The sequence below is a fragment of the Carassius carassius genome, chromosome 17 (assembly GCF_963082965.1).
Source record: "Carassius carassius chromosome 17, fCarCar2.1, whole genome shotgun sequence".
In the NCBI taxonomy this organism is placed as follows: Eukaryota; Metazoa; Chordata; class Actinopteri; order Cypriniformes; family Cyprinidae; genus Carassius; species Carassius carassius.
Genome location: NC_081771.1, coordinates 18,018,982 through 18,040,055, shown reverse-complemented (window position 1 = coordinate 18,040,055; position 21,074 = coordinate 18,018,982).

Genomic DNA, 21,074 nt, shown 5'->3' with positions numbered 1-21,074 from the left:
AAAATTTACAGCTCAATTTGGAAACCACAGATACAGCTGAGCATGGCTTTGGGGTGACTTATAATGAAAATACCAATCCACATTAGCTCCATTTGCCACAAGCAAAATGTTAATATCAGAGCAGATAAAAAAAACAAACAAAAAAAAAACACAAAAGTGAGAGAGGTAGAAAGACAGAGAGAGAACAGAGAAACATGAGAAAAAATAAAGTTTGCTCTTTACGAAATTCACACTTGCAACGTTCCCGGGCAACTCTGAAACAGCTGAAGCTCTTTCCTGGTGGTTGGACAGAAAAGTAACATGTTAATTTTTTGTTGGTGAATTAAGAATATCTGGCAACATTGTTTAGGTTGAGGGGACTCAATTCAAAGCATCTGCATCAAATCAGTTTATGATTACATTTAGTGTATTATGAATTCGCAGAGTATGATCTACTTTATTAAGTTCACTTTCCAGGGAAAAGAGGCACATTTTGGGAAGAAGGTTTTAACTTTAAGATCCCTCTGTTTGGTTCAACCTTACTCCTCGCCTTCTGGCACCAACTAAATTAAAGACTTTTTGTTCCATCCTGATTTTCCACTGGGCCTTTAGTGTCATGCTTATTTCGGAAGGATATTGCCAGTGATTCTAACAAATAATGAAGAGAAATGAATGTATTACTGTCTGAGGACAATGAAAACATATTTATCCGCAATCTCCATGTGAATTGCCCTAGCTCAAATAGTCTTCGATTGAATACTGCAAACATATTTGCATAAGCTTTGAATTTAGAGTCCTCCTCAGGCTCGGAGAATTGTGTCAAAGCCTCTCTCTCTATCTCTCTCTATAGTCATCGTTTGATGGTGATGAAGTGGTACTGCTGATGTATATGATTATCTTAACTAAAACCCACAAATTAACAGAAATTGTGAACAGGTTCACCTTTTTATTCTCTTCTTGCACTCTATTCTGTTTTTCAATGACTTATCATTGATTTCAGGGGCTCACAATACATCCCTAAAAAAATAAAAATTATTTTTTAAATGTATTATTCTATAACATGTTATTTTTAACTAAACAAGCTATTTCTAACATGACCTTTAAAAACCTTTTTTATTTAATTGGTGGAACTCAAAATTGTCAGCTTGATTTAGTCATACTAAATTATATTTCTGACTTGATGAAGTGCTTTATTATTTTTATTTTTTTAAGTGTTTGGAAGACCAGGGGTAGCTGTCACACTTTTTACTCAACTGATTTTTTTTTAAGGTAGATTTTTTTTATTATTATTATTAACTATAGCCATACACATATCTCAAAACTATGGCTAATAACTTACTAACTAGCTAACTAACTAACTAACTATCTAAATAAATAAATATGCTGTCACACTATGAGGCATTTATTTATTTTTTCCCCCAAGCAATATGCAAATTATTAAAAGGCAAATGCAAAACATTTAATGAAACTGCAGAAATTGTACAAGTTGAGTACATAAACCATTATATAAAACCAATATGTAAAACCATTGTTTTTGGTCAACTAATATAAGATTTAAATTACTAAATGAAAAATGTAAATGATTAAGCTCAATAGTGATAACATGCCTTGCTCTGGCATGTGACAACTTGCCCTGGCCTCCCCTATATTACATCTAAATATCAATAGATTTTGCTTTGGTCACAAAAGGGAGCTACGGTATGTGGATTGGTCTTCATCACAATCTCTCTCTCTCTCTCTCTCTCTCTCTCTCTCTCTCTCTCTCTCTCTCTCTCTTTCTATTTTTAATTAGTTAAAAAAATGTATGTTGTGACGGTCCATTTAGTAGGTTTTATGCCAGCTGAGTATGGCCAAGGGGTAATTACAAGGATTATTTACTTCTGTTAATTGAGGACCCATCTTTGAATGGGTAGTAAAGGTTAATGTCCTTTTGATATATATTTTCTTTCCGTCTCCTCAGACAGACTTACATGTGAAAGAGGAGATTCCTGAGGGTATATAACTCTGAAATGTGCAAATTCCGATTGAGAAAAGGAGGAACGTCTGCTGTGTAAGTCGGTGGGTTTCAGTGGTGGGGTATATTTCAGGTTCCATTTCTAAGCTCGGCCTCTAAGATAGCCTACATTGATTTCCTTCACTTCTGCTCTCTGCTTGGTCTCAGTGCTTTCATTAAACCCTAATCCGTCTCATTTGCTATGCTTCCAGGATACATGGAACTAAAAGAGGGAGGTGGATAATGAATTGAAAAGAAAATGTGAAGTTACATATGTTTTTTTTCCCCCTGGTCTTTAAATGACCCTTGTCTCCACATTCATGTTGAGGCTGTTTTAATAGTTTTCCTAAGAGGAATTTTAAATCACAAAACTGCTAACCTGCAGGTTAATAAAAATGGTAATTTGGTAATCTTGTATCTGATTTAATTGGATTTCAAGAACCCCTTTAAAATGTGTTTGCATTCTGGAAAATTTACATGTGCTGTGTTAAAAGGGAACTTGAATCTCCAGCTGTCACGATAATGAATTATACCATTTCATCTCTATAATCTTCTGACAATCTCCCCTTATACTTTCTTGTCACAGTTATCCATTAAAGCAATGAATTACCTAAATATTTGTAGCTTTATAATGATGCTAGGGCCTCAAAAATACTGTGTGGTGTTTCATCATAAAGACAACATGCCTGAATGAGAATAAATAAAACTTGGGTTATAAAACTGAAGGTGCATTCCGATTGACAGGGTCCCTACGCAGTGTTCATTGCTCTCTACTCCCTAAGCATGGGATATCCGTTGGACTTCACTGACAATAATCACTTATTTGGAATGCCCTTGAACATCATCAAAGAAAGGCAATCATGGGGTCACGCAGATTATTATATATCATAAATAAATATTGTCATTTACAACCCGAATTCCGGAAAAGTTGGGACGTTTTTTAAATTTTAATAAAATGAAAACTAAAAGACTTTCAAATCACATGAGCCAATATTTTATTCACAATAGAACATAGATAACATAGCAAATGTTTAAACTGAGAAAGTTTACAATTTTATGCACAAAATGAGCTCATTTCAATTTTGATTTCTGCTACAGGTCTCAAAATAGTTGGGACGGGGCATGTTTACCATGGTGTAGCATCTCCTTTTCTTTTCAAAACAGTTTGAAGACGTCTGGGCATTGAGGCTATGAGTTGCTGGAGTTTTGCTGTTGGAATTTGGTCCCATTCTTGCCTTATATAGATTTCCAGCTGCTGAAGAGTTCGTGGTCGTCTTTGACGTATTTTTCGTTTAATGATGCGCCAAATGTTCTCTATAGGTGAAAGATCTGGACTGCAGGCAGGCCAGGTTAGCACCCGGACTCTTCTACGACGAAGCCATGCTGTTGTTATAGCTGCAGTATGTGGTTTTGCATTGTCCTGCTGAAATAAACAAGGCCTTCCCTGAAATAGACGTTGTTTGGAGGGAAGCATATGTTGCTCTAAAACCTTTATATACCTTTCAGCATTCACAGAGCCTTCCAAAACATGCAAGCTGCCCATACCGTATGCACTTATGCACCCCCATACCATCAGAGATGCTGGCTTTTGAACTGAACGCTGATAACATGCTGGAAGGTCTCCCTCCTCTTTAGCCCGGAGGACACGGCGTCCGTGATTTCCAACAAGAATGTCAAATTTGGACTCGTCTGACCATAAAACACTATTCCACTTTGAAATAGTCCATTTTAAATGAGCCTTGGCCCACAGGACACGACGGCGCTTCTGGACCATGTTCACATATGGCTTCCTTTTTGCATGATAGAGCTTTAGTTGGCATCTGCTGATGGCACGGCGGATTGTGTTTACCGACAGTGGTTTCTGAAAGTATTCCTGGGCCCATTTAGTAATGTCATTGACACAATCATGCCGATGAGTGATGCAGTGTCGTCTGAGAGCCCGAAGACCACGGGCATCCAATAAAGGTCTCCGGCCTTGTCCCTTACGCACAGAGATTTCTCCAGTTTCTCTGAATCTTTTGATGATGTTATGCACTGTAGATGATGAGATTTGCAAAGCCTTTGCAATTTGACGTTGAGGAAAATTGTTTTTAAAGTTTTCCACAATTTTTTTACGCAGTCTTTCACAGATTGGAGAGCCTCTGCCCATCTTTACTTCTGAGAGACTCTGCTTCTCTAAGACAAAGCTTTTATAGCTAATCATGTTACAGACCTGATATCAATTAACTTAATTAATCACTAGATGTTCTCCCAGCTGAATCTTTTCAAAACTGCTTGCTTTTTTAGCCATTTGTTGCCCCTGTGCCAACTTTTTTGAGACCTGTAGCAGGCATTAAATTTTAAATGAGCTAATTAAGTGGATAAAAGTGTAAAATTTCTCAGTTTAAACATTTGCTATGTTATCTATGTTCTATTGTGAATAAAATATTGGCTCATGTGATTTGAAATTCCTTTAGTTTTCATTTTATTAAAATTTAAAAAACGTCCCAACTTTTCCGGAATTCGGGTTGTATTTTATTTCAAATTTAAATGCATATTAAATATATTTACAATTATGTATCTAATAAATATATTAAAAATTTATATGTTTAGATTGTTAAAGGTCCTGTTTTTCGTGGTTTTTTTTTTAAGCTTTGAATGTGTTTCAGTGTGCAATATAACACGTGTTCATGTTTCACGTGTAAAAAAACACAGTATTTTTCACACAATTTACTTATCTGTGTACCGCTGTTTTCACTGTCATAAAAACGGGCTGATGACTTCCTTGTTCTATGAAGTCCCTCCTTCAGAAATACATAACGAGTTCTGATTGTGCCAGCGGTTCCTGTGTTGTGATTCTACAGAAGCTTAGTGCACATTGCCCGGAAAGCCTCTTACCATAACGTGGAGATACATGCACGCAGTGTTATTGTAAAAATGTCTTTAGTTTTACCCTATCAATTTGAGCCGGAATCAGACCCGGAGAACATAGATGAAGATGATCGAGTAGAACCTGTTCAAGCACAACTTTTGCAGGATGTTTCACAATGGTAAGCTCACAGTAGAAAATAGATATAATCAACAGATAATTTAAACTGATCATTACAAACACCAAAAATCGATGGTGTCCGGTTGAATTACTACACTTTTTAAAACTTTTGTTGGATTAGTTTCAATTACCATCTAGTTAACAAAGCTAATCAGCATTGCCTTTTGTGTAATAAGTTACCGAAACTGTTAAACGCACCAACTTAAATAATAAAATACACTTACCGGTTGTGGTCCATAAACAACGCCTTCTCCAGACAAAGAGGGAAATGCTCTATCTTTCAAGAATAATCTTTGTGCGAATCCGGCATTAAACTGATTGAGATTGAGGAAGCTGTCCTCTGCAAAATATGCTGCACATAGTTTTATAATTTTCGGAAACCGAGTTAAACATAAATTGTAACCATTGATCTCTAAGTACAGCGTCCCTTGGAAGGCCAAACAAAGGTGATTGGACTTCGGGATGACAATAACAGCGTTTCGACGTCATGGTGACAAACACACTCTACAAACGCAACTCTTTCTCTTCAACGTGGGAGCTCAACAAGACCCCTTTTTTGTGTATTCCTGTGGGAGGAGGTTAGTAAAAAAAACTGTTCTAGTGACGTCATTAAAGAAGGAAGTAGAGGGATGTAGTCTAAACTGGCCATTCGATGAAGGCAACTTCTGTTAAATAAAATATCTCGCTTGGCATTGAACTTTGAGCTTTATAATTTTACAGATATTATTTGTACTCTAACAACAACATTACACACTAACTAAAGTTTGAAACATGGGATCACGAAGAATGGTACCTTTAAGAGGTTGTTGTGGTCTTATCTCGTGCGCTTTCTTTCCCACTCGCAGCCTCAAAGTTAACTCTCCTGAAGTAACGTAAATAAAGTAAAATAAAAAATTACAGAGCCTCTGCTCTTTCTCCCTGGTTTTACTTAGTTTCACCTATTCATACAATACAATATGCAAATGTAAACATTCATCTCCATAACCATTCATAAACCCCTCCATTGAAGAGCCTTTACAAAACTCTTCTAACTACTCTGCTTTATTGTTAATTCTGACTGGTTATGAGGTGTACAATGACAGTTGGGTGATTTACACTCTCCACTTCCTGTGAAGTGATGTTACGATGTTCCCTTTTTCCATATGCCGTTCGCAGTGTCCTTCAAACTGAACATGTTCGCTCCCTTCGTAATGGAATCTCACCTAAAATGGCGGAATACCATGTGAAGTCCACTTCGCAGTTCACTTATGGTCGAATGGAACGCACCTTCAGTTCCGGTCCTTGATTCTGATTGGCTGAGCCGTGTTCGAAGTTGTTGTAAATTACTCTACAAACATACACCTTGGCAACCACTTTGTTCTAACCACAACTTATTCTTGCAGAATAATAATGTTTTTATTAATATATTTTTTTATTTACTTTTTTTTTTATTTTGTGAAACTTTGGTACATTTGGTTCTAAAAGCAATAAGCACCGTGAAGCCTTGGTTTACAGTGAATTTATAACAGCTAAGGGGGTTTTAGGTACTCTGCTTTTGTTGTGTCTAACAACGCTGCTGAGCTGTTATAAATTCACTGTGAACCACAGCTTCTTGGAGCTTATTTTATTATATCTAATTTAACCTTTGACCTCCTAATATTTCCTTGAGTTTGCATTTTTGTAATATTTTATTGTAAGTGGTCAACCAATATATAGTCAAAGCTGATATACCAGCTGACATTTGGCATTTTTAATTTAGAAAATGTAGCTTTTTATTTTTCTCTGCTGCATTTGTAGTAAGCTTCACCGTGTGGCTAATAAGTGCTGTGAGTGAGACTTTTATTTTGACAGTTTTTCTTAATTAGTTTACAGTCTTCTTTAACTATTTTGGTAATTTAAAGCAATTGAATACTGCTAATACCGATAAATAAAGAACTTCAGTGAACTTCACCATACTGTATGTAAAATTGGCATTGTTGGGCTTTTCTTTGAAATTATTCCCTATCCCAGACTGTTGGTTACAATGTCTTTATATTGTCAATGTTTTTATTGTTGAAAATGACATAATTGGATCGCAGAATCAACAAGTTTCCATCTAAATTATAAATCTGTTTAATCTGCTAATTGTTTGTAATTTGCTAATATATATATATATATATATATATATATATATATATATATACATATATATATATATATATATATATATATATATATATATATATATATATATATATATACATATATATATATATATATATATATATATATATATATATATATATATATATATATACATATATATATATATATATATATATATATATATACACACATATATATATATATATATATATATATATATATATATATATATACATATATATATATATATATATATATATATATATATATATATATATATATATATATATATATATATATATATAGCTATAATATAGCTACATTAAAAATTTTAAATAGTAAAATAGTTCATTTAAAATAAAAGCTTTTTTTTTTCTTTTTCATTTTCAAACTATTTTTTATAATTTATTTAATATTATGAAATATGAAATTAATTTATTTAGTAAGACCAATTATTATGCTTGTATTATTTACTATCTTAAATAAGATATAGTATTGTATGATGTATTGGACCGTATTGGGATTCCCCCTGATGATGCCTCACAATCATTTAGTTTTTATGTGGACTTTTGGAAAAGCCAGAATTTCAGTTTGGTCAGCAGGCAGCAGGTTTGTCTTGCTTTTTTACTCAGGTCACAGGCTTGAAGCATTAATAGCCTTAAGGATGTCTGTGTCAGCTAGGTTGGATAGCGATTTTTGACACAATGCTCTTTCACATGGATACTGTTACAGCTCAGCTTCTACTCAACTCCCTCCTTTCATTTCCACCTTTTATTCAGTATCGTCTCTCAACCCTCGAGGAGAAGCACTGCTCCTCTCAAAGGGCCAGCACATATCTGACATCAGTTACGGGATTACTATGCTCTAATACTCAACATTTTCTTACTGTGAATGTGTCATTTTTTTTCTCCGATCACTGCTCGGGTTTCAGGCACTCTCTCAAACCTGGAATGGGCCGTGTCAAGCAGAGCAGTACACAATCATCCAAATGAGTTTGACAGATAGAGTACAATAAACCTTGACGCTAAGTGAGTCCAACTCTGGTCAACATTTAACCCCTCGGTCTCGTCCGCTTAGCCGACAGAGGTCTGAAAGTGGAAGTGAAGAGTATGTGTGACAGTGTGAGGAGTGTGTTGGTGCATATAGGTTATAGAGAGCACTTTTGGTCTGGTGTTGTTAGCCTTAGGGCTTTAGTTAATGGGCCACCCAATTCCCAGCAGGCCCTGGGGCTCCAAGCAGCTTGCGATTAGTGGCCCCTCTTCATTAATGGTGAGATCTGCTCTTGCTTATGCCCAAAGCCAACAGCCTTCATTCATCATCAAATAAACTTTTAATATCACACCATTCATCTTTACACATATACTGCATAGGGCCCTATGATTTCCACGATGCATAAAACAAGGGTGGAATTGAGGAATCCAGTCATAGAATATAACAGAATATAACATGATTCACAGAAAAATTTGGATGATTAAATTAAAAGTGAGGATGTACACGTTATCTGATTGTGATATAGACTAGTGTCTGTGAATATAAACCTGCAAAAAGTCATCTATTTAAATATGAAATCTCCACGTTTTTCATGCCTCTGTCTGAATGAATGGTGTAATTTCGCCTACTACACATTTAGACAAGAGTTGCTTTGAAAATTCACTTCAACGTTTAATTTAATAAAACTATCATCAGATACACACAAAAGTTAAGTATGACTTCAGATTATGACAGAACTATATTAGTTTTGTACAGTAGAATGTACTTCTCAAAGTAAGTAATAATATAATTTATTAAAACAATATGTTTAAATTTCAACATTAAACATCGGTTGTGAAGCACTTTGTATGCAAATAAATAAATAGTTACCTTTGATTGCATTTAAATGAGTCATTAAATTGTTAAAGCTTTATGCATTCGTTTTTAATTTTTTTAAAATGATATTTTAGTAACAAGGTTTGGGAGGATCGCGTCAGATACTTGGCCTAATCAACACTGGTGGACCACAATCAAGTAATAAGTACCACAGTATAAATACCACTGACTTGCCTCTTTCCATTGACGGTTTATCAGCATCCCTCTTCCACCCCATTTTCCCAACTAGGGGAAGGGGGGTTACTCTAGGTTCGGGCTATTCCTGAGCTCGGAGCTCTTCCCCGGACAGCACGCCAAATACGCATTCCATACTTCAGCTAATCATATGTAAGCATGAACTCATGAAATTAAATGAAAATACACAGAGTGCAAAAAATTTAAAATTAAAATTTCTGAAGAAAGAAAAAACACTATACTAGGGCAGTATTATTATAAAAATTATAATCAATTGTTAAACTGTTGAACATTTATTAATTTAGTTGAAAATTACATTCTTTCTGATTATTAAAGTCTATAAAACAGATTTTGGAGAAAATAACATGGGCTTTATGTAGAAAACACTGGAAAACTTTACATTTGTGACTTGAAAGAGGAGGTCATGGGGCTGTCAAGTTGAAAAATGATTCTGATCGTCACCTCAAATATCTGTGGGATGCAAATTTTTATTTCACCACAGCTTGTCCATCTCTTGTTTTTTTGTATAAATCCAGTTTTAAAATTCATAGCTACTGTCTGAGTATCACAGAGTGGCTCACAGATCAGTCTGGGACACCAGTTGTGGCAATCTGCATGCTTTTATTCAGCGCACCCTACCAAGGGCACTCTGCAGACATCCATTATATCCGGACCTTTACCTAATGCATTCTTTTGTGAGTGACGCCCTTTTAAATGCTGCTCATAATCTCCTTTCACTCAGTGTATTGATATCTAGCTGTGAGCATGTTATCTCTGCATATAAACATGGGTAATGACAATATGTGCGTTAACAGGAGCAAGGGGAAGTGGGGCAGCAGACACTCACTGCTCCATTAGCATGTGAACGTGACAGCAGGCCTACACAGTATCGCTACGACTGCTGTCCCCTCTCAAGGTTGATGCTGATGGTCTCATTCAGGGGTGGAAAATTCATGTTGCTTTTTGTTGTCGTAAACTGAGTGACAGTAAAGAACACATTCAGTCTGAGGCAAGCTACAGCAGGTCTGAAGCATCAAGAAGTTTTCTGACCTCTCAACTGTAGAACAATGAATGCAACAGTATTTTTTCTGAGTACAGTAATGTGGCTATAAATGAGAATGTTTAGTTGAAGTACACTATAAGAAATGCTGGGTTAAAAACAACCCAACTTGGGTTATTTGGCAACCCAACGCTGTAAATATTGGACTGAACACATGCCGGATTATTTTGACTCAGCTGGTTGGGTTAATATTTTTACCCAACATGCTGGGTTGTTTTATTCAAGTCAGCTATTGTTTTAAATGTTTTATAATGGTGCCTTAAAATGGGCTGGAATTTAAATTAAATTCAAACTAAACTGCATTGCATAAAATAATATAATTTACAGCAAAGACTTTCTAAATGAAATCAAATTTATACAAACCTTTATTTCGCTGGAGAAGTGCAACAAATTGGCGATGCAGAGAACTGCTCTCTCCCGTAGAGGACACAAAAATCTGTGCTCTGACTATAACTCAGCAGCTGGGTTGTTTCATCAGAAACAGGCTTAAGCAAGCACTGGGGAGAAAAAAAATATATTAATATTAACAAATAACACAATAAAATTACCCAACAGGCTGAACCCAGCATTTGGGTAGAAGAAAAAAAAAAAAACCCATTCAAATCCAGCACCTGGATACAAAATATTAAAAATAACCTGATAAAATGACTCAACTGGCTGAACCCATAATCCAGCATTTTTTAAAGTTTATAAACGCAAACTAATTTGTTACACCACAATTCATCATTAAAGGGATAGTTCACCCCGATGTTGCATAGACCGCAATGCAACTGACACATTCAAGGCCCAGAAAGGTGGTAAGGACATCATAAAATAGTTAATGTGACATGAGTCAATCAAAGGTTTTATTCAACTTTGCTTCTCTTCTGTGTCAGTTTCCACCAATGTCACTCAGACTATTTTTAACAATGTTCTTACTACCTTTCTGGGCCTTGCATGTGGTAGTTACATGGATTCTATGTCACAGTGTCTGGGTTGTGTTCCCTGGGTTTCCACTAGGTGTCCTCCTTTCTCACGGTGTCTTTCTCCTTATCACTTCCTGTTCCCTTATTTGGTCACCTTCCTCCTGTTTAGTAATTGATTGTTCCCCACCTGTCTCCTGTTTCCTCATTATCCTTCTGTGTATTTATACCCGGTCTGTCTGAGTCTGTGTTACGGAGTCCTTGTTTAATGTCTTATGATTATTCATGTCCGTCAAATCAGTCTTGCCCTTGCCTTGTCTTCTTGTCTTGTTTTCACGTTTGGATTATGTTTGGTTCTGACCCCTGACTGGACTGTTTACCCCTTTGGATTACCCTGTAATAAATGACTTACCTGCAATTGGTTCCCTCTCCTGTGTTATCTCTAACACCGTACGTGACAGAAGGACTCCCGTCATGCAAGGAACCAGCGGTATGTCTTTTTCCCGCTCCCCTGCCAGGATGGCGGAGCGGAGCGCGAAGTATCTGAAGTTGATCGCCCTCTGCCAAGAGGGCAATGAGGTGGGTGCCCTGGCACAGGTGTTCTGGTCCCTGGCCGAGGGCATGGGATACAATGATGCAGCCCTTAAAGACTATTTTAATGGCGTGCTGGATGATCCAGTGTCTCAGGAGGAGATGGCGCAGTTAGAGACACTGACACTGCAGCATCGGCTTCGGTGGGATGCCCCAGCCACTTCTGTCTCTTCCGGCGGGGTGGTCGTCAGCCCAGCACCACTGCCCAGGATGGCAACCAGCCAAGCGCCACAACCCAAGATGGCCGCCGGTCCAGCACCACTGCCCAGGATGGCTACCAGCCAAGCGCCACAGCACAAGATGGCCGCTAACCCAGCTCGAAAGCCCAAATTGGCCACCGTTTTAGCGCCACAGCCCAAGATGGCCGCCAGCCCAGCGACAATGCCGAGATTGGCCACCGGTTCAGCTCCACAGCCCAAGATGGCCGTCAGCCTAGCGCCACAGCAACAGATGGCCGTCAGTCTAGCGCCACAGCACAAGATGGCCGTCAGTCCAGCGCCACAGCACAAGATGGCCGCTAACCCAGCGCCAATGCCCAAATTGGCCACCGGTCCACCGCCACAGTACAAGATGGCCGCCAGTCCAGTACCACAACCCCAGATGGCCGCCAGCCCAGCACCACAGTACAAGATGGCCGCCTGTCCAGAGTCATGGCCCAAGATGGCTGCTTGCCCAGCGCCGCTGCACAGGATGAGAGTCTCAGCTGACCCTCCAGAGTCGAGTCAGATGCCAGTGAACTCTCCAGAGTCGAGTCAGGTGCCAGTGAACTCTCCAGAGTCGAGTCAGGTGCCAGTGAACTCTCCAGAGTCGAGTCAGGTGCCAGTGAACTCTCCAGAGTCGAGTCAGGTGCCAGTGAACTCTCCAGAGTCGAGTCAGGTGCCAGTGAACTCTCCAGAGTCGAGTCAGGTGCCAGTGAACTCTCCAGAGTCGAGTCAAGTCACCGCTGATCCTCCAGAGTCAGGGCTAGTCACCGCTGATCCTCCAGAGTCAGGGCTAGTCACCGCTGATCCTCCAGAGTCAGGGCTAGTCACCGCTGATCCTCCAGAGTCAGGGCTAGTCACCGCTGATCCTCCAGAGTCAGGGCTAGTCACCGCTGATCCTCCAGAGTCAGGGCTAGTCACCGGTGACCTTCAAGGACTGAGTCAAGTCACCGGTGACCTTCAAGGACTGGGGCAAGTCACCTCTGATCTTCAGGAACAAAGGCAAGTCACCTATGATCTTCAGGAACAAAGGCAAGTCACCTCTGATCTTCAGGAACAAAGGCAAGTCACCTCTGATCTTCAGGAACAAAGGCAAGTCACCTCTGATCTTCAGGAACAAAGGCAAGTCACCTCTGATCTTCAGGAACAAAGGCAAGTCACCTCTGATCTTCAGGAACAAAGGCAAGTCACCATTGATCTTCAGGAGCAAAGGCAAGTCACCATTGATCTTCATGAGCAAAGGCAAGTCACCATTGATCTTCATGAGCAAAGGCAAGTCACCATTGATCTTCATGAGCAAAGGCAAGTCACCAATGATCTTCGTGAGCAGTGTCAGGCCAGCACCAATCTTCTGGAGACCAGTAAGGACACCAGGGAATTACTAGAGTTTCGTCGTCCCGTTGGTCCAGCCGCACGGAGGTCTGCTCCGCCTTGGGGGGCTTCCGTCCTGACCACATGGCTGTGGTGGTCTTCTGATCCGCCCTGGGGGGCTTCCGCCCTGACCACACGGTTGTGGTGGTCTTCCGCTCCGCCCTGGAGGACTCTGGCCTCGACCACAAGGACGTGGGGGTCTTCTGCTCCGCCCTGGGGGGCTTCGTTGTTTTTTGCTTTTTGTTTTTGTGTTAATTTCTGTCCCTGTTCCTTTCTGTTAGTCTGGCCCTCCGTCCCTCCCCCTGAACCTCCTCCGGTCCTCCTCTCTCCTGGTCTTCCTGTTTTGTGTTTACACTTCTGGTGTCTGTTTCCCATGTTTCCTTTCTGGCCCTCCGTCCCTCCCCCTGAGCCTCCACCTGTCCGCCTCCCTCCTGGTCTCTGTTTTGTGTCATGTCGTGGAGCGTCTGGGAGCCGCTCCGTAGAGGGGGGGTACTGTCACAGTGTCTGGGTTGTGTTCCCTGGGTTTCCACTAGGTGTCCTCCTTTCTCACGGTGTCTTTCTCCTTATCACTTCCTGTTCCCTTATTTGGTCACCTTCCTCCTGTTTAGTAATTGATTGTTCCCCACCTGTCTCCTGTTCCCTCATTATCCTTCTGTGTATTTATACCCGGTCTGTCTGAGTCTGTGTTACGGAGTCCTTGTTTAATGTCTTATGATTATTCATGTCCGTCAAATCAGTCTTGCCCTTGCCTTGTCTTCTTGTCTTGTTTTCATGTTTGGATAATGTTTGGTTCTGACCCCTGCCTGGACTGTTTACCCCTTTGGATTACCCTGTAATAAATGACTTACCTGCAATTGGTTCCCTCTCCTGTGTTATCTGTAACACCGTACGTGACATTCTATACAGCGGCAGAAAGCTCTCTGATTTAAAAAGATATGTTAATTTGTGTTCTGAGGATGAACAAAGGTCTTACAGGTTTGGAGCTACATGTAGGCAATTAATTAATGACAGTATTTGCATTTTTGTGTGAACTATCTCTTTCAATCTTAATCATAATTTGAATAAATAATTCCTGGACAATTCAAGTTCCTCTATTGAATATAAAAGCTCCTCAGAATTAAGGACCCCTTCAGCCAGTTTTAAAGTCATTATTTAATGAAAAATAATCCCATTTACATTATAAAATCTATTTTAAGAAATCTATTTTATTGATCTTTTGTCATTATTGGATCTTACAGACTTCTCTATAATGATGTATACCAGACTTTTTTAATCATTTACCCACAGCCCTAGTAAGTTTGTATTCAGCTGCCTCTAATTTGGGGTGCAACTCTAACATCTCTAATCTTAATGAACAACAAATTAAACCAAATTCCATTCTCTACATTTTTCTCTTTTTCAATAATTTGTTACAATTGGGTGTGCATCAGTCTATGGCAAAAAAAAAAAAGAAAAGAAAAAAAAAATTCATTGCGACTTTTAATTTGTGACCTACTGAAAATAGTTGATTTTCCCCACATTAATAATAATAAGGACATATTGATTTCCGATTAAACCATTTTAAAATCTAACCTATTTTATAATCTTATAATTCATTACAATGTAAAAAACAATCATCCTGCAAAAATATAAATGCCATTACAATATTAGTACTATTAAAACTGAAATGTTCTAAATCCATCTTATGACACAATTAATAACTATAACAGAGATGCAAGATGGCCAGAGCTAAGTTTGTATAAAACAACAGAGATTGAGTCAATGGTGTGTTTTTCAAATTTATGGAAGAATCAATGCTATCTGATTGTGAAACTATTGATGACGCTCATTATCAGGGAACAACAGATTTCAGAATGTTGCGACTGACCAATCAGAATCAAACATGAAATACATTAACAATGTAGTTTTCAATCAAATTATTATTATTATTATTATTATTGTCTTATGTACCAGCACAGTAAGGTTTAAATACCTCTTCTTCAACACTAATTAACTAAAACACTAACTAAAATTAATGTGAGTGAAAATCAACACCGAACCACAAATGTGCTACTAGTAACTCATATTATACTGGAAAATAAATTGAAATTATTCACTTTCAAAGTAAAAATTAATGTGGGTGAATAAAGTAGCTTCTGCTCTCTTTAATGAGACACGTGAGTGTCTTGTTTGTGCCTCACTGTTTTTCAAAGTAAGTTTTGACAGTACTAATCATAGAGAAAACTTTCTTAAAAAGATCTAATAGCAAATTTATTTATAAATTAAATCCAGATGAGACATTTAACTAAAGTGAAGTCATTAGTAGTTTTAGTATAGCATAATCTAATTATCATCAAAGTTTAACAATTATGACATATCAGATATGAGTAAACCATACCCAAAATACCTTTCCCCTAATGTACACATTACCTTTTTTATTTGCAATTAATTGCTTGAAATGTTGTACTATACACAGCTCTGCACTATTTCTGACAATCTGGATTTTGTTGTGAGCATGAGTTTCCTATGGCAAAAAGCTTTAACAGCATAGCAACACTCTGCACAGGTCCAAGATGAACTGGGCATGTTGACAGGTTCATAAGTCTGAGATCAGATCTATGAATTGACCTTCTCGAGCTATGGATGCCCATCTGACAATTACAACAGATCAATGAATAGTCAATCAAAATGTATGGGTAACACTACTAAATTTCCAAATTTGAATGGGCTTGCCATTAGCTCTGAATTCCGAGGTGATTTATATATGCTTGGCCAATAGATATAACTGTTCACCCAGTCAGACTGTTACTAACTCATGAGATATTCATCAGGGGAATCATTGCTATGTTCCTGAAATAAATGCAACCCAATAAGCCAAGTTTTCCACTTAACAACAGCCACTGCATCACTTACAGACACACTGTTTACCTCCCTCCACCTCCCTTTGTTTGGCCCTATGTGTATCCTCGTTAGGGTTGCATAAAGATTAAGGAAACGAGCACGTCATAACTCAGTTCCTAGCCTGGGGGGCAGCAGCAGCAGCCTGCACCAGAGCAGGGTAATCTCCTATCAGTGTGGCGTTCTCATTTGGCTTAAGAGATAGGACATTTTTATAAGCAGCACCTCCGGTTACAGGCAAGATTTACATACTGAAGATGATAAACTCATTCTGGCACCTGTGTAATTCGCTAATGACACATAATTTTAGCATGAACTGACTGCAAGAGAGAGATAGAGGGAGAAAGAGGGAAAATTCTGCAGCTTGACAGGAAAGAAGCTGCCATACTTTCAGCACGGTGTGTCTGCAAATGCTTGCACAGTCTTGATGGGTTGTTTTAACAGTGACTTTCTTTAATTAGGTGTGCTCACTTTCTGTTTTATTTGCTAAGATCACGGAAGTGCCTGAAGATGGGTAGATTTAATTAAAGGAGGTTGATGAAAGAACAAAGCCTTTGCCATCTTGCAAGTGTTTCCTCTGATAAAACTATGAATATCCTGCCAAAGACAGGCCTAGCAGGGTAACAACTGTCACAGAGACACAAAGATAAGATTCATTTTCTTTCCGCTACACATTTGAGTAAATATTTTTACCATGGCATCACACAGTCTGTTGTTTCTACTTGAGTAAAATGCATTCTTTTTAGATGATGATGTTGTTTACGTAACATTTAAGGAAGAGTTCACCTTAAAATACAAATTCTGTCATCATTTACACATACACATGTGTTTTGGAACACAAAAATAGCTATTTAGCAGTACATCCAAGGTGTTATTTTTCAGTGGAATTGAATGGTGACCACGGTAGTCAAGCAGCATTTTTAAGGTTTTAATCTGTTCACCTCTCAAACCTATCATATGGTGTCAAAAGAACTGGAATATGGAGAACATTGTTTGTCCTGTTTGGAGCTGGAAACACTTTAATTGCAAAGAAGTGAGTAGCATACATTTTCTCCAAAATGTCCCGGTCACGTACGTAATCCTTGTTCCCTGATTGAGGTAATGAAGACATTATGTTGTGACGACACAGGGGGGTTACTTGAGAGCCTCAATCTGCTCTGACTTTAAGAGAAAATGCCAATGAATTTTGGCTAGTGGATTTTGCATACCTGAGCCTCTCCCTGTACATACAGGTATAAATAGGTGACAGCTGCATCCACTCATTCAGGTTTTATACTGAGGAGCCAAGAATGTGTTCCTGGCAACCAGCGATGGTTCGAGGATGTAGCATGGGGATTTAACATTTCCTTTCTCTCCATCAGGGAACAAGGGTTACTTACGCTACCGAGACGTTCACTATCTGTTGTTTACTACAAGTTATGTTGTGACAACATAGGGGGACTATGGAAAGTGCCACAACCTGAACCCTGTCACAACCTTGAAGCACTGCAAATGTTGACAAGCAGCTGCATTTCAGACAAATGCAATGCAAAGGTCTTAACTTTCTCAACTCCCCAGGGCAAATTTGCTGACCTTGGTGCCCATAGGGACCAAAAGGTGAATACATCAATGTTGAAGATAGCCATGATGCTGTTCCTATGACAGATTTTTTTTCTTAAGAGAAGTAATTTCGACCTTCATGAAAGGTGCTTCACAACTTTTCTGTTTGTAGTTTACAGCTTGGCAGTAACGAATGTGAAGCGAGCCTCCCGGAGAAGGGTGCTATGGAGACCACATCCTGCCCGTAGGGAGGTATCATGTGGAGACACTGATATGGACTGACACAGGCCAGGGGCACATATCCACATATGGATTGGATCTCTGAGGCAGGTCCTACCTAGGAGTAGGGAGGAACGTCAGCCAGCAGAGTTTGACAGAGTAGTCTGTCAAAGGGAAGACACAGATTCATTGAGAGGGAAACCTTACCATGGAAGAATACTCATATGGGATTGCACACAGGGTATCAATTCACATGGACACCTAGCCCAGTAAAGTGGCTGACTGGAAACCCAAGTAAGCTAACACTGATTCTGGGCTGGTGTCAGACTGCTCCACCCAGTCTGACTTTTGGGGGTGCTGGAGGATACTCAACTATGGTTCGCTTGAGGAGGAAAAGGCGCTTATATTCCTGGGTGAAGGGGAATGGCACAGCAAGCGTGACACCAGCCAGCTCTTTCCACCACTTAACTGTTACCTAACATACAGGAAGAAACCTGCTTAATAGGGAGACTGTGAAATCTCACAAATGTTTTCCTTGTCACCCAGCCCCCAGCTCTACAGAAGTCAGCCAGAGAGGTGCCCTGAGCCAGCCCCTCAGGAACCTGACAATGAGATTGTGCTTTCCCAGGGACCAGCTGTCCAATGCATTGTGATGTTCTTCAATAGCAGCCACATACACTTTCATGGTGCAGGGTGACAGCCTATGCTCCAACCTTTCTAGCAGGAAAGAAAGAACTATTCCAGTCATGCATCTTAGGAGATCTTCTCAGTGAGAAGTAACACCAGTTCACAAACAGACTCCACTTCAGGGCATAGTCTTGCCTCATCGAGGGAGCTCTAGCCTGAGTGATGGTGTTTACCACTGCCGGTGGCAGATCACTTAATTCTGCCATGTACCATCTAGGAGCCACATATGGAGGTCACAGAGATCTGGACACAGGTGCCATATGGTGCTGAGCCCCTAAGAAAGTAGGTTGTGCCAGGGAGGGGCTGTTGCGAGGACCATGAGTTCAAAAAACTAGGTCCAGGTAGGCCAGTAAGGTGCAACCAGCAAGACCTGTTCCTCGTCTTCCCTGACCTTGTATAGTGTCTGTGCGAGAAGTCTCACTGAGGGGAAATGCATACTTCAGTAGAGTACCAGGCCAGCTGTGTGCCATTCTCCGGGGGAAAGAGAGCAGGTGTGAGAGTGCATTGGCTGCACAATTAGCCTTTCGCCGAGCCCCGCCTCCCTTAGTTACTGTTGCTACTTCCGACAAACAAATGGTCAAACACGACCAGCACGACAGATTGCCATGACGGGAAGAGGTATACCCGTGCGTGTCAGTGACCTTTTTTGTAGTAATACCTCCGCGATATCCTCCAGATCGAGGCAAAAGGGGTTACAGTATGCCGTGGAGGGAAAAAAAGCGAAATCTGAGAAACCCCATGACCTGTACCTCAAATGCAACCAGCACAGCCTTGTGGACTAGTCATGCTCTTGCACTGCTGGGAAAGTTCTCTTTCATATGTTATGGTCTATTATTGTCTATTGCGAGTAGCTATTTTTATCATTATCTTGGTGAGTAAAGGTTTCAATAATGATAACTAAATACTAATTGAGTCTTAAATGCATAATATAGACATAGGCTATATAGGCTAATGTTGGCATTATTCTTTTATTAAATTTCAGCTGCTATGGCGAAGTAAATAAGGCAGAGTCTTTATCGTAATTAATTTCGTTATTGCCAAATACCCATCTTAATTTAGAATTTATCTTAATTAAAATTTTTAAGAAAGACTCGTTTTTATTGGTGCGTTTGCCTATTTATAGGCTAAATGAGTCTATACCTAGGGCTATTTAGAGTTCTGAGATGTTACGATGTCACAGAGGACTTATTTTATTTCTTTGTTCAAATTTCCAATTGGCCTATTATGTTAGTCATGTATAAATTATGTTAAAACATGTATAAATGACTCATTCTTGACAAAAGGCAAAAGAGTTGTGTGCGTGCGTACATTTGAATAAAGTCGGGCTGTAAACGGGTTCGGGCTTTTAAAAAGCTGTCAATCAAAATGTACTTGTCGGGTTCGGGCCGAAATCTGTCGGGCTCGGGTCCTGTCCGGCCTAACTTTTAAGGCCTGATTACAGCTCTATTCTAGTGTCCGATTTACAAACGCCGTGGGCACACGGCTTCATCATCTTGCTTGCAGTCAAAGTTTGTCAGAACTGCCTCACATAGTAACGGTTGCTATGATGTGTGATTGGACAATGGCTGTTTTGGGGGAGGGGCCGGCGAAAGGCTAATTGAGCTTCCCCGGAATGTGGACAGTGATGTGAGACTTGAGGATCCTCTGACTCCAGAGGAGGAGATGACGGGTGAGCTATGAGATGCGATGTGATCATAGACCACCCTGCCAGTTGATGTACAAGACAGCCGTAGTGTTGTCCATGCTGACCAACACATTGTCTTGCAGCAATGGCCAGACCTGATGCACAGCCAGATGCACTGCCAACAGCTCTTGGTAGTTGATGTGCCAAAGCAGTTGAAGCCCTGTCCAGAGCACCGAGGCTACTTGCCTGTAACATGTAGCACCCCAACCCGTACTGGAGGCATTCATCATGACATCGAAATTTAGGGACACTTGTTCTAAGGGCAACCCGGCCCATAGAAAAGTGAGGTCTGTCCAGTGGCTAAACAGGCAGTGACACTCTGATGTGATGTACACATGAAGTGTACTGTGATGCCATGTCCATCTCGGGACTCAGGAGTGTAACCAGTGCTGAAGTGGTCTGATATGAAGCAATCTGAGGAGTGTGACTATGGCTGCAGATGCCACATGCCCCAGGAGCATCTGAAAGTGTTTCAGAGATAACACATTCCTGCCTCTGAAGGTACTCAGGCAGTTCAGCACTGACTGGGCATGCTCATTGGTGTGACGCGCTGTCATACTTGTAACTATGTTAGTGATCATTATCCTGTAGTTTGTGTGAGAAACGTCTCAGTAACGTATGGTAACCTTCGTTCCCTGAAGGAGGGAATGGAGACTCCATGAATTGGGATATTATTTTGATAGACCAATATACTTTGAGTGCAAACTAAAAGAGCCAATGCACATTGGCATGCAATTATTGCATCCAGCTGCTGCTGATCACAGCATGAGTATAAATAAG